Below are 24,717 nucleotides of genomic sequence, written 5' to 3'. Positions count from 1 at the left end.
CATTTTGTGGACAAATGCATGTTGCAAAATGCCCCATTTCATTTGGTGGAGGAAAGTATTCTTCCACAGATTCTAAACTTCTCTGAAGAGCGCCGTAGATCCCACACAACAGTAGGTTCTATGGAGAAGGTGTTTGTACTATAAATTTGTTAGAAATAGTACAAATATTTTAAATAAGTACTCAATATCTGTAATATACAATAAAAAATGGCTTTTAGCATTGTTATGTGTGTGTGAGCCTTCACAGTAATAAATAATCATTATTGTAAGATTAGAAACCAAACCAAAACAATGTCTACATAACTTTGGGTTCTGTAATCCAAATTTATGCAGTAGTTTCACTGAAAATTTGCCCTCAGCTCAAAATAAGTATGAGGTTTGAGAGTGGGAACTGCCAAACATTTTAAGACAATTACTTTTCACTTCTTTCCTCCAAAATAGTTCCCTTTTATTTAGAATGAGGACCAATATGTAGGCAATGATTTCCCCCAAATCCAGAAAACACTGAGACAGCTAGCACCAAGGGAAATTTTGCCTTTCAGTGAAGGGTTAAGTAGGAAGAAGCAACAAAAAAATCCTTTACATATTTGAAATGGCTGGATAGTCAGCAAAGGAGACATCAGGTAACTGAAGTTTCTGCTCTTCTTATCTCAAACCAGCTTATTCTTTTTCCACCTTTTAGTCATAAACTTTCAGGCACTCCTACAGAACTAGGGCATACTGCAAAGTCCCATATCGATGACTGTATTATTGCTCCAAGTGGCACAGCTTTTTCTCACTGCCTGATTTGCAGCTATCATGAAAGAATTTCCACCACCCCTCGCTTCCAAGAAAAGGCCTCCTATTCTAACAGTTCAACTAGAAGAGAGTCAGGAGCTAACCTAATGAACTGTACATGCAAGTCGACATAAAATGCATGATCACATATACTCCTAATTATATTTAGAGATGATAACACCAGCAGTAAGATTTCAAGTATTTATCTGCTCTTACTTTGTAGGATCAATATTTGTTTCACCTGGAACAAACTCAACACTTTGTAGGAACAACCATACGTTAGCAGCCAGCATCAGGCAGAAGACGCTGCCTATGGAGCAGCAGACATCCACTGTGGCAGCCTGCGAAGCCTCCCTGCCTACACAAGACAGCAGGGTTTGGTACTTCTGCAAGGCTCATCCCTGCAACCTGTCAATTTTTGTAATGCTGTCCCTGAGCCCAGCTGGTGAAAGTCTTCCCTACTGAGGTCCTCCTGCAGAAACCTCTCCTCCTGCCCATACACAAAAGCTACAGTATGAGGAATAGAGAATGCTGCTTATCTTCACTAAAACTTGGCCTCTCCCCTCCCAGCCTTCCACAATCCATCTTTCTTCACCTGCCTACAGCAGCTTCATCCCCAAGGAGCTGTCAACCAGCTCCGCCTTCAGCATACAATGTATGCACTTACTGAGTAATCAGGAAAGGTTTTATGTTTATGTTTTGGACTACTCTGCACATCTAACTTGAATGCAGATGGCTCCCCTATCACTTTAGCAAAACCTAGAGGGGAAGTACGTCCTGCTGTCTAAAACTCCCAGGGAAATGGCATTTGGGCAGCCTTCCCGTCTGTCTGATGTGCTAGCCAGTTAAAAGGATTACAGTCACAGTTTACTGCTTGCTGCTCCACCCAGCTCATCAGTTCCTTCATGGAGGAAGTTCTCAGTGTTCTTGGCCCTCATACATGCTGCAGATGGTTCTTTGGTAAAGCTTCTCAAAACCATTTTTGCCACCTACATGTGCCAGAAGTAGTCTCATGCAGAATTATTATTTTCAGGGTTGGTGCGAGAAAGCATAAGGGAGAGTACAAACAAGATGAAAGGTTGGAGCATTGCAGTAATCTTTTTCCTTCTCTATCTCAAAGTTCTGCTGGTTCTTGGAGCAAAATTCAAGTCAAAGGCTTTATTTTCTTTTTCCTGCTGTACACCTACTATAATCAGAGTGTACTACACGCAATAAGAGAATGTGCCCCCCACAAACAAAACAAAGAAAAAAAAAAAAGATAGAAAAAAGCACAAGATATACACTCTCTAAAAGCCTTCAAGACAATTTATTGTGTGGCTTCAGTGTACAGAAGCACTCAAATTAGAACTTCATATTGAAATTTGTAAAATGCCTCACGTTGCTATTCATTTCACTCTAAAAAGGAAATCAAATTGTCAAGTACTTGTAGCCCTTCAGTCAAACCACACTTACTGATTGCCTTCTTAAGCTTGACATGTTTGCAAGTAATTTCAAATCTACAATCATGATCTTTCCAGGGACTGAGGTCAGGCTGGCCATCATGTACAAAAAGCATTAAATTAGCCTTTTATCTGTCTGGCGGCACTGCTCCTCAAACTAAGATTTAACACACACGTCTGGAATCAGACGCTGCTTGCAAAGAGCAAGGCAAAACTGGCATTGGATAATTCATCTTTCCATAGAATCAAAGTTTTCTTCCCATGGACCTATGAACACCTAGAAATTCTTTTTGTCAATGAACATACACTTCTGTAAGACCCCTCCTTGTTATTGTTGCTAGTTTAGCTTCAGGTAAGCTTAAACCTTCTCAGTTTCACCATCTGAACATCTCCCCCCACCCTAAACACTGTCACTGACCTCCATGTGATGCCCTAACTAGGCAAACACTACCAAGAAGCAGTTTCCATTTTCCTGCGCTAGTTTTTAGGCACATATGCAGATCCATCCACACACGGTTAGCTCTAAATGGCAGTCACTCAAGACTATGGTAGTTGCAAAGGTCCTTCCCTCTCAACACTACAAAGGGAAGTGTGTTTCTCTTGGCTGAGATCAGTTCATGTACAGATCCAGCAGTCCTCCCTCATTTGTTTCTAAATCACACTTACATGTGTCGATTTCTCATGATTTAGGAATGCACTCTTGGCCATACGGATCAAGATTACAGATCAGTAAGCCCTTTCGAAAACTAATAACAGCTTTAAATTTGGTTATCAATATCTACAGAAAAAAATACAGTAATTTGAGAAAGAGCCTCACTATAAAACAAAGTCCATATTTTGAATAAAATATGCTGTTCCATATTGTAGATTGACATACAAAAATATGTATTTGTAAGGCCATGCATATTTAGTTCTCTGTCTTCAAGGCAAACCTCTTCTCTGACTTGCTTTGAAGTTGCAGATTAATAAAACATAAGGTGCAACAACAATCCACACATTTAAACTAAGTATCTCCTAAATAAACCACAAATAGTCAAGCTCACTCTTGCCTCTATCACACAGAAAAATCACACAATGAATGCATTATAAGAGCTGATAGATTATAGCTCACCTAACCAGCACAGGTTAACTAGATAGCTATATTTCAATTAAAGAAAAAAGCCAATTGTTGCATGTCTTATTATCATACTAAAACATCTTGGCAACAATTAATAGCTACCCAATTCATAGAAATTGCTTTCATTATTTTTGAAGCAGCTACTTTCTTTGAATGTAATGACTAAGAGAAAAGAAACAGATGTTTCTGTTGCTAAGGAGATTGGACGAAAAAAGAGATAAAGCAAATATTTAGAATATTTTTTTAAAGGGAAAATTCCTTCCACTTGGATTTAACTACTTGGTTTATAATCAGCAGCACAGCCAGCTATCACGTAATGAAACACCAGTGTGTTTCTTGTTTTGCATTGTGATTGTTCTACTGCAATATATTCTGCATATTTATTCTGGGACAACATAGCATAACAAATGAAGATGCCTAGACACATACACCAGCCTAGACACATACACTATGACTTGAGTAGCTGCAGATGCTCATTGTCAAAAGGGGATATCTGCATAATAAGCTAGATTTTTGCTCAAGTGAGGGAAACTTGAACTGTCCATGAAATTTGTCACATTACAGTTATGACACAGCTAAAATTAAAAATAACCAGAAAGAAGAAATCTTGTAAAATTAAAAACCTCTCTACCAGTGGGCAGATTGTTTTACTGTCCATGTCCACATTACTGTAATTAACCTTGTGTGGTACAAGCACAGACCAGATTGCCAGGGTGTATAGCTAGGTCATAACCAAGCTAGGTCAGTGAAGACCTGCATGAAGTAAAGCTGCCTTTGCGGCACATGCTCAAAAAGGCAAGGTTATACCCAACTGCCAGTAACACAGGTGAGCAGGACTTAAGTAAATAAAATAAAATAAAATACATTAAACTAAATAAAACTAAATATAAAATAAAAAAATAAAAATAAAATCCAGTTATATTGAGTTTATTATACCAAAAATTATTCTGCTGAAACACGTAAGTTGGAAGTTAGGTATATTCTGGTTTTCTATAGGAGACCATGGAAGATGATGGTAGTCATACTGTTTTTCCATTTCAGGTCACTGTAAATGGACTAACATTATGAGAAATGTTTATGGAAATGACAAACTTGTATATGGCACAGTGAAACCGAGAAGAAATAGTAGCTTGAAAACAATAGCAAACCGCAACCTTCCCTGCATACAACTTAAAATTTAAAAGAAGAATAGAAATGAAGAACAAAAATGATTTGTGCTACGAATCATCTTGCCTCATATACCTACTGGAATTGCAACACGGCTACAGTGCAGCATAATCTTGTCACTCCCCAGTGCCCTACTAACATGTTTTTCTCCTGCATTATTAGCACCTTTGGAGAACTCCCTATTACTCAAAATTGATTTATTATTGCAAGGTATCTTGTTCTAATATCTCCTTTCCTGCAGTCAATAGCAGCCACCTCCAGGATGACATCTGAGCCTGTTTTCAGGTTTGTTGTAACTGATTCATGTCCCAGCTTCAGTGACAAACATATGTAGCTGTCAGGTGGAGTACTGATGGTGGTAGTTCTTCCCAATACCAAAATGCCTGTGAGTGCTGAACAGTTTGATTTCTCACTGTGACAGGACTTTAGCTTTACCTACTTCCATTTCTTTCCTATGAAACCTGATTTTTGAAGATCCTATCCAAGGGGATACAGCTTAGTGACAGAAAGTTAACTTGTGGTTTTATTTCAGGCTTACTCAGAACTGGACTCTTACAACAGGCGCTCAAAGCCTAATGAACCAGTTTATACCTGCTACTTCTATAAACACAAATGGAACAACAAAAAGTAAAGGAAAAAACTGTAAGAAGGATTCCCTTCTCTTAAAGACTTTTTTTCTTTTCTTTAAATACACAAAAACAAGCTGTTCATGGGGGCAAAGGCACTAGCCTGGACAGGAATGAATGGAACTGAAACGCAGCTTTAGCCACTCATTTCTCACCCATGTGCTCTACTCCATCAAAAACATTTATCAGACACCTACACAGCTGCACTACCTCAAACTCCAGTCACAAAGTAATTACAGAGGGCTCCTTCCAAGAAGGATGCTGACTGCAAACCTTTTCACAAGGTAGCTCTGACATACTTCAGTTCAGGACTCATCAGCAAACATGAAGGGCTACATCACCTTCAAGCACATAGAACTTTTGAAATCATACCAGGTTCCCAGTAAGACTTCAGAATCAGTTCTACAAAAGTCTAGAATTGCCAGTGCCGAATTTCCAGTACAGGAAAGAATGGATAAAGCCATAACTAAAGGACAGAAGCACCCCAGCTAGGATTTTACATTTCCTTCATGTCAGATGCCCTTATTCAGTGCTTGCAGCAGGTTACATATGCGTACTTTATAGAGCATCATCTGTGATGAACTAGAACTCTTCCTGTTCTTTGGGCTCTCCAAGGCCAGCCACAGAAGACATTTCAGAGTTTCTAGTCAAAATCTGTCAATTTCAGCCTCCCCTTAAGAAGTAGCCAGATCGTTATTCTAATATTTCCTTCAAGCTGGCATTCTAGGTCAGCCTGAGTATCTACAGCATTTCCCTTCACCCTTTCATCCTCCACAGCCCCATATTCCCACAGAAGATAAGAAGAAAAAAACAAGTTTTCTTTCTAAAGTTATAACATATATTAAAACCTGACCTTACAAAAATCAAAGGTCACAGCTCAAATGTGGTTTGCTTTGTTTTTTTTCCCCACAGAGCCTTTTTTTTATACCAAAGCTCATATCCCACTGACGTGTATGAAAAAACATATGAATTATACAACTTCATGGCACAGAATGCAGATCATTGTTGGTAAAATCTCTAAACTCCATGAGAATCCTTATGAAATACCAAATACTATCAGCACCTACTTATCAACACTCACCTTTGTATGCTATGTAGTAATTAGTCAAAAATCCAGGATTTTAATATCTAGTTATCTTTGCCAGTACATTCTTACTTGACATTTAGTGATAATCTTGTATTTTTGTAGTTAGTTTTTCTCATTACAGCCTCTCAGGCTAAATACTCCTATCTGGAGTTCACTAAAAATATTTTAAGATACAGTATTCCTTTTTTAAAAAAAATCATCCTAGACTTACTGTTCTGCTTGAATTATTCTCATCTTCCATACTCTTTCATTCTCTTCTGAGAGACGCCCGAATTTACCCAAAATAAGATTCAATTTCTCATCTATTCATGGAGGACTTGAGAAATGACAGTGTTTCATTTATTTCTTCAGATCAAATCTTGGGTCTTAAGAAATGCTGTAAATAAATTTCTCTCCTGACAAGTATTTTTACAGTGCTGAGGCCAACGTGTGGGTGAATGTCCTGAGAAATTTAAAGTTACTCCCAAAACTAAATAAGCTGAACCCCATCAACATTCTACAAAACGCCACAATAAAGCCAGAAATTTAAATAGCCTTTCTTCTTCCTGAAAATATGATTTAGTAAAACAAGTAATTGGTGATACAGCATAATTTGCAAAAGCATGGGTAACATCTTAATTCTACTTCTTGCAACCATCACTCATATTACAACAATCCATTTTAATCAGCTCTTTCAAAATTCTGAACTATTGCTGATAATTCCAAGAAGCATCCATTTTACTGTATTAATTTAAAAATAATCAAAACCATTTTCAGATGCATTGTTTCTTATTTGGGATACAGATTTCAGGCAAAGGGTGAGAGGAATGCCAGAGCAACACTGTAGCAATACTGATTTATTGGTTAGTTTATAATTTAAAGTAATTTACTAAGGAAGTTTTATGCTTACAAATGGTGGTGTTTTGCGTTTGCTGCCAAAATAGTAACACAGGAGAAAATCAATAGCAGAAGTTACATTGGTTTTGTGGTTCCATTTCTGAGTGCAAATATTTTATTTATCAACTTCTGGTTGTGAGTTTGCTGCTTAGGAAATAAAAAACATAATTATTCAAAAAAGTAAGTATACAAAAAAAATCAATGGAAAAGAAATAGTTTGCTTTAGGGAAGGATAACAGCATACTTAAGATAATTTTTTTACAAGACTACATATTTAGAGAATATAGACTTTTGCCTCACATCTATTGACCACAATCCCTGCAAAATGGTATCCTGCATCTTCAAAAGATACAACAAAGGTGTGGATGCAATCTCATGGAAGTGAACCCATTCAATGGAAGCAGAGTTTGGAGGTTTTACAGGAGAGTTAGGTTTTAGTGGTTTGGTTTTGTTTCTGGGTTTTGTTTGGGAGAGGGGGAGACTGAGCACAGAGCTATGCTGTAAAGGGGAAAGGAGCCAGAAAATTAAACAATTACAAAAAGCAATAAGCACAAGAACACTAGAAACTACTGCTAAATCATCGAAAGTACATCTCAGGAGGTGGCCAAAATATATTACATGATAGAAAGTTGTATGTGACTGGCAGAAGTAGCCCTGGAATTTGGCAGAAACCATGCAAACAAGTCTTTGATCGTTAGGCTCAAAACCAGAGCATCAGTGTTGGTGATGAATGCTGACACTGACAAGATCCATGAACATTTCAGATTAATTTGTATACTTCTGTTCCCTTTGCAAATCATTGGAAACTAACAAATCAAATATGGTAGAGGCACACAAGCCCGAGAGTGAAAAGGGCTACTTCAGCAAATTTCTCAAGTAGATCTGATTATTCATACCAGTGCAAGTTTACAGAGGGTTTTCAAACCATACAGAATATGCTCTTTTATGAAGAGAGGCAGCCCTAAAAATACAAAGCAGTTTGCATCCACCAGACCCAGGCCTAAAAGCAGCACCAAAGATGTGATTCAGAGGCTTTTTTTCTTCCCACTCCCACAGAACTGAATTTACAGTCAAGATACGTAAAGTTAAGAAACTGAATCCTTCCTTGAAAATAAGTCCAGGAAGGTTTGGTTCAAGAAGTTAAACTTGACTTTTCTTGAAGGTAGTTTCTTCATAAAGGCTTTGATCCACTATGATGGGACACTAGCAGCCTTTGAAAAGAAAACAAATAAAACCTCCAAACAAAAAGCAAACCTAATAAATATGCTGAAACACTAATGTCACAGCAATGGCCTCTGAATAACACTGAAAATGCTGGGGAAGGACACAATGAAGGGAAATGAGTCTCACTATTTGTCTGGGTACTGATGGTGAGTCTGTACCAGCTGTATAAAGAACCAGTCGAAAGGCAGAAACAGGCAGTGCTCAGAGGCTGGGCAAAAAGCACAATAGGGAAGTAACTGAGAAGTTACCAGCACCACCTCATCACACCAGCAAATCCACAGGAACACAAATTAAATGAGAGAATTAAAGAACAGACGGCACTGGTTCAACATGACAAAGTCAACAGCAGAGCCTACGACAGCACCAGGGACAGACCAAGGACATATTCCCAACCCCAAACATACATCTAAGGAAAATTCATTGTGTCATGTAAGGACAGAACATCGCCCCACGCAACCCAATTAAAACCCCAAATCAGCATTACACTGTGTGTGATCTTGCGGTACTTATGTTCTTCCCCCATCTTGGAGGGTGTGAGGACCCCTCTCTAAGCTGGAGGAACTGCTGGAAATCCTCTTAAGCAACTACTTTACTGCTAGTGAAGGAAGGATCTGCTCATCACAACCATCACAGCATTAAGCTTTCTTGTCGTAGCATGTGTCCCAACTCAAATGAAACCCTAGCAAACACCCACAGCCATGCAATGGGGAGCAGTAGGAAGGAATGTTTTAACTCAGTATGTGAAAATCCTTCTTGGCCTTGGTATTTTCCAGAACAATGCAAAAAAACCAATATGCAGACACTACATTGAAAGGTTTAAATGGACACATTCCCAACCTCAATTTGCTGCAGGAAATTATGAATACAATTTCACATTCAGCTTTGCTCCTGAGCTGCTGCCTGACCTTGGGAAATTGCTCAGCGTTATTCAGGTTCCCTCTTGAGCAATGGGCAGCAAAACCGAACAAACCAAGACTACAGCAGGGGATTTTGAGATTGAGCTATCAGGTGTGTTGAAATCTTCACTGAGGACCCACTTCTGCAACCTTTTCCTGACAAACTGCAGCTGAGATACAGAGCAAAAGTGAGAGTTTATGGACTAGTATCTTTTATCATTTAATGTTTGCTTTCCAGGAATTTGGTATGAGAGGTACTTCTTTAACTATTTGAAGACTGGATACGAAGATCCCTTAAACCAAACATATTCAAATTTACATGGGGTATACAGATACATTTAGAATAGTAAAATCAATTTTCAGAAATGCCCTATTTCACTTTTCTAATTACAAAAAAATGGCAGAAAACCATCCTGAAATTCAGCATTATAAATAATAAAAAGAAATTAAAAAATAACTTCACAATCCCACCAGACTTTCTTTCCCAATATAAAGAATTACTTGCACTGATACATTTCTGGTTTTCTCATTTTCATTTTCTTACTCTACATACATTTTGAAGTTTGAAACACAAAGACTCAGGCACTTAGAATAATCTGTAAGTAGGGAGCACAAATCTTAATTGTCTAAAAACTCTATTTCTTTCTAAAAGCTGAAGAAAGAGAGAGTCATGGAGTCAGAAAATAATTGTTTAGTAGAAAATAAACAGTGACAACCAATTGACCCACGGCAAACAATGCAGAAGAATGTGTTGATGTTTTCAGCATGAATGAAAGAATTTGCTGGGAATTTGGCGCTTGGCATATCTAAGAAACACAGTTCTGCGATGCTTTGAAAGCCGTGGTACAATTGAAAATGTTACATTAAACCAACTCCAATTAAACAATCTATTTTACAAAGGGCACAATCAAGAAGTATTTTCTTCAGAAATATTGCCACTGAAATGTCTGGCTTGAGTAAGAATTCTCACGTATACAAAAAAAAAAAAATGTATTTGGCAAAATGAAAATCCATAGGAGAATAAAAAGCTCAAAATTAGAAAGAAAATAAAACATTTTAAATTTTAATTGGAATTGATCACCTGAAGGTTTTATTTCCTTCACTCTTGAGCTACCCTAAGCAAGATAGCCTATTTCTTCTACTTAGACACATGGGGACAAGTGTGTCTCTGCATGTAATTACGTGAGTTCCCAGAGTTTATGTACAACATTAATTAAATTATAGGGTGTCTTATGAGCACTCTGTCCAGCAGTTAGAGACACCACAAAAACCCCCAGATAATTCAAAAGGTTCTTCCTTTTGTTTATCTTTTCTTTGTACAGCGTAAGTTATAGGATTGGCAAATTTACAACCTCATGATATGCAGCCGTTCACATAGACTAAATAGTTTTTGCTGGGTTAAATATCTGAATAAAAGGGACACTTGAGTGAAGAAAGAATTTCTTTTTTTTACGCCAGGAGCATTAAATTCCTAACATCTGCATTTGACCCTGAATTTGTCAGGATGGGCAACTCCAGCAAATGAAAATCCAGGCAGGTATGAAAAAAGCTCATTTCTTTCAGCAAAGCATTCTGAAGTGTTTCAGTTGGGCTGGAAAAGACTGAAGCAGATTCTGTAAAGGAAAGTGCTGAGGCAAATTGCTTTCCTCAACAAAAACACTTTCCTGCAGAGATCTTTCTAGGCATTTCTCAAGCATAGTTGGAAGCACTTCCGTCAATGATATAAACACACCTAGGAGCAAAACAACACACAAAACTGAAGTTGTGACTACTCACTAAAAGGGGCGGTCGGCAAAGCTCTATTTTGCATTCATTATGGCTCGTGTCTTCAGCACAACAGGTGGGAGAGAATTCTTAACACGCTGGGGCAATGAAAAGCAAGAGGGATCTGCCAGGAAGAAAAAAAGTACAACTTTCAGGAAAAATAACTACAAAATAAGAAATAATCACAAAATACTGATGCTAAGAAGCAAAGACTTTAAGAGTATTTTGGTATTGATCTCTCAGTTTTTAACTACCAGAGGGACGACACGCTCTACTCTCAAGGATGTAAAAAAAAAAAAAAATAATCCTCTAGATGCATTTTTTGTTTTGCTTCTCATTTTCCCTCCTCCCTGCACTGAATGTAGGCACCCAAGCAATGAGATTGCTTAGTCATTCAATTTTTACACTGCTCAAACTAGCAGCTAGGAACGGACCATGTCTCCTCTACCCAATTCCCAAAGAAAAGACATAGAATCATAGAATCATAGAATCATAGAATAGTTAGGGTTGGAAAGGACCTCAAGATCATCTAGTTCCAACCCCCCTGTAATGGACAGGGAGACCTCACACTAAACCATCCCACCCAAGGCTTCATCCAACCTGGCCTTGAACACCGCCAGGGATGGAGCACTCACAACCTCCCTGGGCAACCGATTCCAGTGTCTCACCACCCTAACAGGAAAGAATTTCCTCCTTATATCCAATCTAAACTTCCCCTGTTTAAGTTTTAACCCATGCTAATCTTGCATAATATCCCTCAAAATGTTTTGATCAAGACATTTTTCCTCAAGGTATCTTCATTGTGGAAAGTTTCAAGTACTCTTAGATGTCTTCACTTCACAGTCCACTTGTTGCTTCCTCTGTCAATTTATTCTTTTCTTTCTCACTATGCAATACAAGTACTTTATACTACCCATTGGTTCCCACAGTTCCCTCAGAATTTTCATTATCCTCAAAAGTATTTTTGGAAAAATAAAAATTACCTAAATATTCACAGCCTTAGCGACTGATTTATTTTTCACCTGGTCAATGAAACCATCCAGGTAGAGCCACAGACTACTTGCAAGATGACTCGGAAGAAACATAGGTTTCACCTTGCGTTATGAAATTGAACAGTAACAATGAAGAAGTGATTGGTCGTGCTGCCAAAGAAATTCGGACAGTTGATACACACCCACTCACACATACAGAATCACCACAGGCTGGAGGTAGGAACAGACAAAACCATCAACACTGGAGCCAGACATTTCATAAATACATACAAAAAATCTATAAAGACAAGCTAATGCTTTTCCACTGTTACACATGCAACTTTTAAGCAATTTTCTATTAACATTGGGAGTATTTAACACTACGGCTTTATCTATTGCTTTCACTGAAATTAAATTAATGGTATTTATTTTTGGTTAAAAAAGAAGCTTGAAGTACTAGCACTACTTAACTGCTGAGGTCTATCTCCCTGGAAATGAATAGGCATAATTGTATTTCAGGCCAGTGGGTTTCCATAAAGCATCAATTATTTAAATAAGACAAAGAATTCAATACGCATTGTACATTAGTATCATGTAAAATCTTTAAGGCCAAAATCATGGCATAAGATCTTCTAAGAATATGAATCAATGTGGAAAAAAACCCAGTGCTTTTAATTTGCAAATGCAAAAGCCGAAATACAGATAACCTCACTAATTAGGGGTTGGAATGCAGCCTTTACTTTCATAATCCCCTTATTTTCACTATTATGCTTACTTTCCTTTGTGCAATCCTATCAACCTATGCCTCAATGCAAATTACACTCCTATTACATACCTCCCGCCTTGGTAATTTTGTGCCATTTACAGTATTTGCTTATAATTGCTAATTCTTTTATACCTTTCCTGTTTGTATATCACTATTTCAGGAACTGCTGAATTTGGAACAGAAACATTCATAAAAGCATCATCAGGTTACACTGAGACACAAACACGGATAATCTAACAGGAAAACGAGCAGTAAGTAATTTGCGAGAGCTAAAATCCACCTCAAGTGAGACTCATGCGAAGAACAGGAACCGGATGTGTAGGATCCTCGCTAATCCTCAGGAAAGACCATCTGATAAGGGCTTTTAAACTGACCATGGGGAGCTGCCAGCCAACAGGAGCATACACACGACCCCTCCCAGCGACATTGGAGTGTTTGAAAGACAGAACAACCGGAGCACCCAGCGGTCACGCTGAGGCCTCAGCCAGGGTGCTCACGGGAGGAGCCCATCAGCCCTCATGCACTGAGCCTGCGAGGACACAATGGCTGCTCGGAGCTCTGGCAGGCACCCAGGCTCTTGCTTGGCTCTCACTGTGCTGCTGGTATCAGGTCTTCTCATGGAGTTATTTGCAGGGAAGAGATAGTTGTTAGAGGTGCAGCGAAAGGTGGAACGGTAGAGCTCTAACTGAGTAAAACCAAGGAAAAATCCTAAATCCATGTAGTAAATTAATTAACCAAAATAAAACCACGTTTCATGTTTCATTATAGGGGTTTTCAGCAAGGTACTTGTTACCAAGAAAGGCTGAAAATGCAATCTGACAAGTTAAAATGTCTCTGAATTCTAACAAATATTTTTTTACCTTGATGTGTCTTTCTGGAAGGGGACAGGTGAGGAATATTTGTATCCATCTAGCAGCATTTACACATAAACAAAACCAAGCAAGAAAAGAAGCAGTAGACAGAATGGAGTTGTTCCCTTCAGGTCTCTCTTACACTAAAAAACATTACAAGATTCTCTAAAAGTTATTTCAGCAGGTACCACACAACCAGCAGAGAAACAGAGTACCCTGTTCTCAAAAGAGAAGACACCCCCCATGTCCTGGCTTGTCACCGACACTAAGCATTTCTGAAGTCTGAGAGACTCCATCTCCCTCCTAGTTCATCAGCATTTAACGAGGAGGTGATTATTTTCTAAGGTAGCAGGAGGAACAGGGGAGTACCTCTCTAGTAGTTAGGAAAGCATCTATTTGCTTCACAGCACTACTGCAAGTTTACAACAGAATTGTCATCACACAGTCAATTAATCAATGAAGAAAGGAAATCGGAATTAAGTTTATATTGAAAAAAAAGTATAAAAAAGGATAATTTGCTGGTTACATCCCTGCTAATTGCACAGGGTGCCCATGCTCAGTGCAAGCAGGGGGGCTGCAGGGCTCCTCGCTGAGGGTAGGCTGGGGCTGGCCGGTGCCAGATGCAGCTCCACAACGGCCCCACCACAGGACATTTCACTGCACAGAGCATGGACAGTTCCATAATCCTCTCAAAACTAGTGAGAATGAGGCACACGTGGAGATTTAAACGTTCCAGTGGGCACCTATTTGTACACATACCATACGTCAGCCACAGTCTATGCTGCCGTTCAAATTTCAGCTAATACCAACCACAGTAACAGTGCACCTAATATAGAGTACAAAGAAGGTTAATTAAATGTAAAGAATGGTTGTAAATTACTCTGAGTAATTTACTGGAGTAATTGATATAAAAATCCATAAATTTACTATGTGCTGCAGGATCTGCAGATCTGCAAGATTTGCAGTTCTGGTGTCCTCAGCATAAGAAGGGCATGGAGCTGTTGGAGCAAGTCCAGAGGAGGCCACAAGGATGATCAGGGGCTGGAGCACCTCCCATATAAAGACAGGCTGAGAAAGCTGGGGCTGTTCAGCCTGGAGAACAAAAGCTGGGTGGAGACCTCAGCACAACTTCCAGGATGTGAAAGGGGCCACAAGGATGCTGGAGAGGGGCTCTTCATTAGGGACTGTAGTGATAGGACAAGGGGTGATGGGTTCAAACTGAAACAGGGGAAGTTCAGGTTAGATCAAAGGCAGAAGCTCTTCCCTGTGAAGGTGGTGAGGCACTGGCACAGGTTTCCCAGAGAAGTGGTAAATGCTCTGTCCCTGGCAGTGTTCAATGCCAGGTTGGACAGAGCCTTGGGTGACATGGTTTAGTGTGAAGGCGGTTGGAACTAAATGATCTTAAGTACCTTTCTAACCCTAACTCTTCTATGATTCTATGATTAAGTTCTTATAGAAATATTCTTACAGAGTAATCTGCCAGTACTACTGTGATTGTAGCTACAAGCAGTCAGACAGTTAAAAACTTTGAGAGAGGATTTTGGCACACCTCATGCTGTTGCATGTCTTGCCCTTGTTAATGATTAATTAACAAGTTGTGTTGCTTAGATGAAAGTTATGGATTACACACACAGTAATGATAGAAATGGAATTTCACAGCTGCAAGCATATAAAGGCTAGGGAACTGCAAAATCTACATAACACAGGCAGTTTCTATTTGGTCCTGGTCCATATACACTTCATGTTGTAGTCTAGTATTACTCTCTTTGTTTTTTTTCAGTCACTGGGTTATTCAGCACAAGGTACTCACCCCGTGAGTGTCCCTAACACGTTTTCCTGCTCACTCTTGAATCTGCTGGCCCTGGGCCAGGCAGCTCTGCTGACTCAGCACCGCAGCGCCTGCGGCCACGCAGCACTCACCGCTTGATGTTCACTGCACCCGAGAGGACACTGCTGCCATGGGAGGGGCTGTCCTGGCACGGGAAGATTGAAGAAGTGCCCCACTAACGGCACGTGCACAATTTCCATGGCACATAGCTTATACAGCACTTTGTGAGCTGCAGGACTGCTCTGGGTGCCTTCAGCTGTAAGCTGAGAATGATTAACATCTTTATACAATAAGGTATCCAGTACAAGAAACAAGTATTTACTGGCTATGTCACAGTCTGTTTAATACAGGTATCTGTCACCATACAGAGGGTTACGGGACATAGAGATTTCAGTTCACCTCTCTCCTCAACACTGCAGACATGTGAATACATCAGCAGCAGTTGTCATCTCTGTGTGCAGGCTAAAAGAGGCAACATTGCTACCAGAGACAATTCTATCCTTCCTTACCTCAGCAACTAACTGTCTTACTAGTTTTGCAACATTCCCCTCTCCTCTGAGCCAGGACAGGAGCCGACTTCGTTAATCAATGAACCTGAGTGGGCACTTTACCAAAATATCTGTTTCTTTTGTCTCCTCCTACCACAGTTTTAATACCCATCAATTCCTTAATCTGTCTCAGTTATCCTTATGTAATATGCAATGACAGCACACAGGGATGGCGGAATGCACAGGGCACGAATGGGCACACGAGAATGTCCTGGTCAGGTGCTGATGACTGATGGCAGAACTCCAGTGTAAAACAGCACATGACCACTTACTTGATCTTAAGATCATCGCCTCCCGAACTCTGTTTCATCAACTTCACCCCAGCAGCAAAAATCCCCCCAAACCAAACAACAATCCAGTGAGCCTGCAAATACCACCATACTTGGCTTCACAAGACTGGTTTGTCCTTCGACAACATACGATCAAAATACTGCATAGACTGGGGTTCTGAGGAAAAGATAACACCATGCAACTTCACCCAAAGGCCAGGGCAAATTCAAGTTAGAGGTTTTAGTTTTGCCTATGGAGTCCTTTACATTCCTCCTCACCCTCCCTTCTTTGCTTTTTTCATTACTTGAATAATTGCATTCTCCTATAGCCCATATTTCAATAAAGACAAATGGGTGCTTACAGCAAGTCTACTTGTAAGTAAAGCTCATACACACCATTTTTTAAAAAATGAAGAAATCTAGTACTTTTATGTAAACTCAGTTTGAATGTACAATGCAAGCTTCATATTAAATATATAGCATTATCATACTCCAGGAGCTTATATAAACTAATGCTTTATAAAAGACCAAATATTCCAACACATAATGGAATATCTAGAATTTGTATACATTTGATACTTAACATACAGGTCAACCACTGAAAGTTACATTGATCAAAAATTAACATCTTTGTTTTTCCTCATCCTGAAAATGATACATATAATGAAAACTAAGTTTGTGAGCTTGAGGCCAAACTTGAAAGAAAAAAAAATATGATTTCTTCTTCCTATTATCCAGCAAAAGATATGAGAGTGGTTGATAAGTAAATGAAAATTAACTGAATTTTGGGTAATGCATAATAATAATATTAGTAATAATAATGAAGCTTTTAACAGCCATGAGATTATAAACACAAGTTTTTCAGTATATTTTCAGTATATTACAGCTGTAGAACAGAAAAAGAAATTACAAAGAAAAAATTATGTAAGTATGTAAGTTCTGGACTGCTTCATAATTGATAGAGTTTCAAAATTCTGGCTTAAAAAAGCAATCCTTTTTTTCCTCTAATGAATAGTCGTACAAGTTGAAGTCAGCGGTCTACATTTTTAAGAGACACATTGACCAAAGTGAACAAGAACGGGAATGCAGTCCTTGACAGTAACAGAAAAGATCACAGCAAAATCTAATTGCACTGCTTGCAAGAGGCAGTGAATGAAAATCGCAGCTGAATCACAGCAGAATACAAACCACAACACACAGAAGTACTTTTGCTTACATGTTCAGAGACACAGCACCCTTCATCCAAATAAAAACAGTAACAATGAAAAATATAGCAGCCTTTGTGACATATCTACTGAGAGATGTATTGAGAAGAGCAGGGAGAAAGAATGCAGAAGCTGAAGTGAACCAGAACGGTCATCCAAAACATGAAGGAGACCATGATTGCACAAATAAATTGAAAATGCTAAAATGAAGTAACCGTAAAAGTTGGTGCTTAACAAGCAATTGCTGTAGTGCCATCCCTGTGGAAAGAAGCCTCTTCTAGCACAAGAATCAGGAGAGCTGACACTGATAAAGCAAAAATATGCCCAGTGAAAAACAGAAAGTCATTCACCACCACTACTGGGTGTTTTATCCCTGGTCTATATAGAGCTACAAACCAGTGCTTTAGGTAGACTACAAATCCCTGGACAGCAGACTTCAAAGATTCTATCCTCTTCCAGGGTATAAGGAGTTCCTAAAACTGCAGGGAAAGAACCTGAAAGAGACCCAAAAATGTCTAGAGGAGAAAACCAAATATTTTCCTACGAATTTAAAAAGTCAAATCTGAAAGGGAAGTTTATTAAATTTTTCAAGAACAGGTACAGTGTGTATTCAACATCTACAAATAGTACTTCTTGTTTGCAAATACAACAAAGCAAAGGACTGAAAAGTGTCAGGTAAACAGAAAACATATATCAATAATTTAGAGAGTGAAGAGCAGGCCAATGGTGAAGAATTCATTAGCTTCTCAAGAGGAAGAAAAAAGGAGCTGGAAGCAGAAACAAAGGGTCTGAGTAAGATTCATGAAAACCACCCTGGTGTTATGCAGGACACAGCAAGAAACAAGTTCATGCCTGTGCCCACCACAGCCAGTGAGCTGTGAAGCCTCAGTCTGTCTGACCAACAAGAAAACCTCCATTTCTTGATATTTAGGTTTGGGTTAGTTTTTCTTTTTAAGTAGCTCAAGTAAGCAAAACATTAATCAGTGTCACTGTAGAGTACAGACTACAGCATAAACCTGAGTAATTACTAAAAGGTGCAAAGTCTTAGTGCATATACATGCACGCTCAAGCATCACAACCAGCAGTTTTGACTTGACCAAGTCCAAGGGATTCATTAAAATGATATAAACGGCCAAGTAGATAATAACCAGAGCAAATGAATCAGGAGCTTCACTTTCAAGCATGAAAATAAATATAAGACTATAGTGGCAATCGTTTTACACTGTTTCCAATTACAAAGGATTAAAAAAGAAATAATAATGGAGAAAAGAATAAAACTTATGATGAAAATGCCAGAATATCACAAACTTCCAGAAGTACTGCAAATCTTCAAAGGTGGTCATGGTGCAAACATCAGGGGAGGGGAGAGGAAACAGCAGAGATGGATAATCCTATTAGGCAAAACACAGCTCACCTAAGGATGAAAGGAACTGGGGCTACAGGAAGTGAAGGAAGCATCAGCAGGGTAGAGGGAAGACCCGTCTTTTTCAGCCATTTAGTGCTGTTAAAAGCAGCAGCTGGCACACAGTTATGGCTGGTCAACACCTAAAATGGATCTGCAGCCTTGAATCACAATGCACCCCACAATTAAAGCCCCAGTCCTTCTATCTTTACACTGCACCTGTTGCTAATGTAGAGGCACCTGAAGAAGCTTCAAGCATCAAGAAACATTTTTTTGGTGGGAGGAAGGAAACTCTGCAACCATTCACAGCACTGTCACCAGGCACCACTAGAAATACAAGTGCAATTTGGTCTGGATATAAGCAAAACTTAACAATCCAATAAATGAGAAACTATTCCAAGAGTATTTTATGAAAAATCAATAGTATTTGCAATTCCAAACACTATCTACGGATAAAAGTTATTTACATGCATACAAAGATAACCAGTATATTGTCTCTTTAAAAGGGATGAATAAAGTAACTCCAGGAGGGTCTCACTCTCTCTCATTCAGAGTGTGTGTATAAATATATACGCCATTTTTTTCAGAGGGATACGCATACACACACCTCTCTATATGTGAAGAGCAGCTAAACCGAGTTGCTAAAGGCACCTGCATTTGAAAGCCTGGATAAGAATGCCTCTGTCGTTTACCTAATCTTGGAGAGGTACACATTCCTACAAACTGTCTAGACCCCAACAAGAATAGCAGCATGATTCACAGCTCTTCACATTAAATTGTCAGACTCCCAGTGTGCTTTCATCAGATCAGAAGACAGTGAGCAATGCAACAGTGATCATCTTCCCTTTCTGTACCTGGGTGGACAGGAGGAAGGCTTCCCTTTGCCAAAGCCACAGGACAGCACCTTGTCATCCCACCACATCAACAGCATTGAAACCAGCAATACAACTAACAGTGTGCAGCACACTTAACATATTTCCCTTTGTCAGAATTATACCACTCAGTGGAAAGCACACCACAGAGAAAGCTGTGAGTTATGCTATCCTGACCTTCCTGACTCCTTCCATACAAGAACCAGGGGACATCAAATAGAACCAGCAGTAGTCAGGTTCAAAACATTTATTTATCCATTCTTTCTTCCCCCCTCTTTACAAAAGGTGGTTCTTTACACAGAAAATGCATATTTGCTGGAGAATGCTGAGGAGGCCACAGGTTTACAAGGGTTTAAGCAAAGGCATGAAAGATCCATGGAAGAGAACCCCACTGAGGTTTCCCAGCAGCCAAGACCACATCCAGCTCAGGAAGTCTCAGGACCACAAGGGCTGGAAGACTGGGAAAGAGTAAGTGGCATTTCAATTACAAGTGCCTCTTTTACTGTCCCCAGGCATCCACTTTTGCCATTGATCTGAACCAGTATGGCCTATATTCTACTTAGTGTCCTTTCTAGCATCTCTTTACCTCTATACAGAGACAGAAAATAATTATTTAGCTTGATATATACCAGCTAATTGTGATAATGCCTTTTGAACTGGCAAATGAAGACAAGAAGTTACATTTTCACCTATCCCTGAACTAATAATCCAACCCCAGAATGTTAGTTCAGTGTATTACCTTATTTATTTAGGCCCACAAGTTGGTATGACTTGGAGACACAGCATCAAAATACAGAACAAAGTAAAGAAAAAAGGTGTCATGAGATGCTAATCTCCTTCAGCAAACATCAGATTCAGAAAAACCAACACAGATCACAATAAATTTTGTCCCTTCCTGATTTTAGTAGATCCTTTTCCTTTAATTACAGAGAGCAGACATTCTGTTTTACAAAGTGTTGCAGACACCATTTTCACCTCTCAATGTATTCTGTACTGTATACGGTACTAGTCATGTATTAACAGCAATGGCTGCTGGAGAGCAACATAGCACCTTGATGCCGATACATAGCTGCTGATGAGCATAAACTGCTCTTTGCACTGAATTGTATTCTTCCCTGCCCATGGCAGGGGGTTGCAACTGGATGATCTTAAGGTCCTTTCCAACCCAAACTATTCTATGATTCCATGAAGTGTGGAAAACTAGAAGGATTTTTTAACTCCTCTGTATTTAACCATATTTTATATATCTAAACATGGCCTGAAATTGCCTTTATTTCCCCCTTTCCCCAAATGCAAGTTCTAACAAAGCTACTGCAATGAAATTTTAGCATCCTTCGGTATAGGACTGCTCTAATAAAACAGTGACATAAAACCACATGGTTGTTTGTTTAATTTGTGACACAAAATAAAAGGCCAACTGAGTGGCAAGCCAGAACTGTCGTTTGAAATTAGGGCATATGACAACCCTAAAGTGATTTGAAATTCAGATTTATATTAGGCCTCATTAAAGAGTTTAGAAAAATTCACACATCTTTTTATTAGGTCTTTTTTCTTTTTTTCCTTATCTAATTACCTTTAAAGAATGATGCACACAACTATGTAAATAAAAATACGGTATCTCCAAATCATAAAATATTTTATTACATTTTTTCAACCTCAATCATCTCTAAGGCATGAAAGTAGAAAAGGCAAGAGCCTTCACAGTTCATTAAGAAAGCCCAAACAACAAAACAATGATCAAAAAATCTGGCATACATATTGAATGCTGCTTCCAAAATTATTTCAAAGTAAGCAGTACCAAATATTCAGAGAAAGAAGAAACAAGCTGCCAGTTGACTTTCAGGTAAGGGCTGTATTTATCCTAAGACCAAAGCTAACTTCTGTTTACAGATTTTAGTTTGAAGAGAGATTTGCCTTTTTAATGTAACTTTTATTATTCCTATTCCTTGCCTCTTAAAATACCTGTCGACTCCTTAGCTTAGAGCTTGAGCCAGGACCTGGATACAACACAGCAGTAAAACATATATATCTGTAAATGCTTCTGGCTTATCAATGATCCCTCATTAAGAGAAATTATTTCATTTGTTCATTAGTCCCTAAAAAGCCACATGTACATTCTTTGCCGGCATAGGATTCACTAACAGTAGTTTATTGGTTTGCAAAACATTTCTGCTGAGTATATTTATATACACCAGAACAGCCTAAATATTTATTTTTTTCTTTTTTTTTTTTTTAATCTCAGTAAATACATTAAAAAAAAAAGTGTTTTTATTTTTTAAATACACCTTTGGGAAAGTAACACAGAAAACAACTTTTTATCACCAGGAAGTTGGGCTCTTTGAGCCTAAGCAAAGAGCCATCTTGCTAAGCACAGTGCAATTCTTCTGCTCCCCATTAATTCTATTGCCAATGCTCTGCACTCTGCAAAAGGGACAGTTTTAACATTTGCAGATATTTTCATTAAATACATATTGAATAAACCAATACTGCACATACTTTCATTTTTACAAAACACAGAAAGACTCAATGCAACAAACGAGCTTAAAGGCCTCAATTGAGAGTACTGGCATTCAGATACCAAATACTGGATAGCACCTAAGTGAGCATAAACAGACTTAGATAGGATTTTCAAGTATTAAAAGCTAAGACAGTGAATCTATATATAGCCACTGAATAAAGTGAAGCTTAGAAAGACGCTGATTGCTGTGGCTTTGCTAACTTAAAACAGTAATAGGCAAGAAGTTCAAATAGTTTTCCCTCTACAATGAAAATGGTATTTATATACCTTAAATATCTGTACATACATGGGCAGGTCACATTTTAGGTAGTAAACCTCTGGAAAACATCATTAGTATCTAAATTTCAGAGCAGAGAATTTTAAAAGATAGTTTGAAAAGTACTTGGATTATAAAAGAATACTAGGAGTTGCACCTTGGTGTTCAGGAATCCAAAACAAATGTTGCTGATGTGAGCAAATATGATATACAAAGTACAAAACTTTAAACATGATGGCTAACCACTCCTAACACAGAGAAACAAAAGGTACCAGCACAGCTCCTTAGGTAGCTATGGCTGACAAATTCTGTCTGAATGTCTGCTGGAGTTAAGTTCTTACAATATTTTCTACATTATCAGGCTACTTAGAAGAATCCCAAGAAGCCATCTTGAGGACAGACTGTCATCCAGCTTTTGTTCTCACATACTGCTGCTCAGCTCTCAGATTTTTACACCTTTTTCTGTTTTTTACCAGCAAAGCAAATGTGCACATGTAGGCTATTATTCAGAACTGTTCTTTCTCAAGTGAGAATCTTAATTCTGTGACATTTGCCTCCGAATACAACGCTGGTCAAATTATGTTCAGGAGACACTTGTACATCACACACACTTCTGTGCATTACAGCGTGTGACGAGAGGCTGAGAGAGCTGAAACCGCTCAGCCTGTGAAGACAGGGCTCGGGAGATCTCATCCATGTGCACACTCTCCTGAAGGGAGGGTGTAACCAAGAGAACAGGACAAACAGACACACAGGACATTCCGGTTCAACACTGCTTCCCAGTGCAGGTGATCAGACACAGGAACAGGTCGCTCGGAGAGGTTGTGGTGTCTTCATCTGTGGAGATGCTTAAAGCCCAACTGGGCACAGTCCTGAGCAACCTGCTCTGGTTGACCCCACTTGAGCAGGGAGCCAGACTAGAACTCCAAAGGGACTCTGTAAGTAGGAGGAACTGGCAGGACTCCAGAAGTTCCTTCCAGCCTTATACATTCCATTATTATTCACACTTCAGTATCAATATATGCTCTAATTGTGCAATCTGCTATTTTTTATTTTTTGAAGCTCAAGATTTTGAGTATTCATCTTCCTCTTTTCTTTTTGATATGCTTGAAGGCAATCATTTTCTACAGTCCTCAAGTGCAAGATCTAGAAGTTTATTAGTGGAAGTTGCATACATGCCCTTAGAAATAATGAGGGGCTAAGCACTCCTTTCCAGGTTTGTGCTTGCTTTCTATCCAGTTAATAATATTACTAAAAGGGTGGTAAGTATTGCACTTGATTTTCAAAACAAAGAGAGAAGCAATTTAGCAAAAACAAAGCAAAATTAGTCTAACAAAGTCCTATCACTGGAATGAGGAGGAGGAAATGAAGACTCTTCTCATGTTGGTCCACTTCTATGAAATTTAACAGCAGGCAGTTGTATTGAAGGTATCCAATACCCCTAAGTTCTGAGGAAATCTGTCAGGTAGTAAAACAAGAGACTCGAATTAGCATCACCTCTGAGAAAAGAATCTGAGGCTAATAGGTGTTGGGTGGCTGGCCAGCTGCCACTTAGCACTGCAGCCACCCATGGCCAGGCCCAAGTGTTACTGAGATTTAGAGGGGACAGGAGAATCCTGCGGAAGGTACTGTAGGAGCTTTAAAGGATGAAGGAAAACAGGAACTGGCATTGCTGTAGGGCAAAAAGGACGAGGGGAAGATCATAGAGAATATGAGCAGAGAGAAACTTGTAATTCTTCTGGTGGGAGGGTTGCTAAGGGGCTCAGGGACGAAGGACACAAAGCTGCACGCAGTAAAGCTTCATTAGTTCCACTAATCACAGAACAATTTGTTTACAGGAAAGTATTGTGGTTTGTTTGTTGTTTCCCTTACAAGGATGAACAGGTGTCTTAATATATTCTGTATGTGGAGTAACAGAGGAACAGCCAATATTGAGAGCGCTGTTCAAGCTCAATTTATAAATGGAAAAGTGATTCTGCATTCAACAGGAAGGATAAAAACGGTATCCTGCTGTTCACAGTGGGAGACAGAATTTAAATATCCTGTAATATAATTTGGTACATCACCACATGTCAGGCTTGACTTTTGCAATTTACACCAGTAAGTTTTACACAAGAATAAATCTTTTCAATTCAAGGCAGTAACTCCGGATTTACACCGGGACACATAGAAAAGCATGAGGCCCTTCTTATCTTAATAAAATTTGTCATCTACTGTTAAATGCATTAATGGCAGATATAATCATGTGTTAGCATTGT

At 38.9% G+C, this 24,717-nt stretch overlaps 1 protein-coding gene across 8 annotated transcripts in view; it reads right to left on the bottom strand.

Moving 5' to 3' along the window:
• The window catches only part of TENM2 (teneurin transmembrane protein 2), a 685,555-nt gene that overhangs the window by 610,341 nt on the left and 50,497 nt on the right, over window positions 1-24,717 (bottom strand). For 6 of the 8 annotated variants that reach the window (XM_065690193.1, XM_065690201.1, XM_065690202.1 and 3 more), the window contains exon 2: window positions 10,986-11,097. The exons of 1 other annotated variant lie outside the window; for it this stretch is intronic. The gene's annotated coding sequence lies outside the window, so the exon portion shown is untranslated. Of the gene's footprint in view, window positions 1-10,985; window positions 11,098-18,825; window positions 18,871-24,717 lie in introns of those variants that run through there. One more of the 8 variants, XM_065690195.1, reaches the window with a different exon arrangement.

This window comes from Lathamus discolor, chromosome 10, assembly GCF_037157495.1.
Source record: "Lathamus discolor isolate bLatDis1 chromosome 10, bLatDis1.hap1, whole genome shotgun sequence".
In the NCBI taxonomy this organism is placed as follows: domain Eukaryota; kingdom Metazoa; phylum Chordata; class Aves; order Psittaciformes; family Psittacidae; genus Lathamus; species Lathamus discolor.
This window is presented reverse-complemented; position numbering and strand designations above follow the sequence as displayed.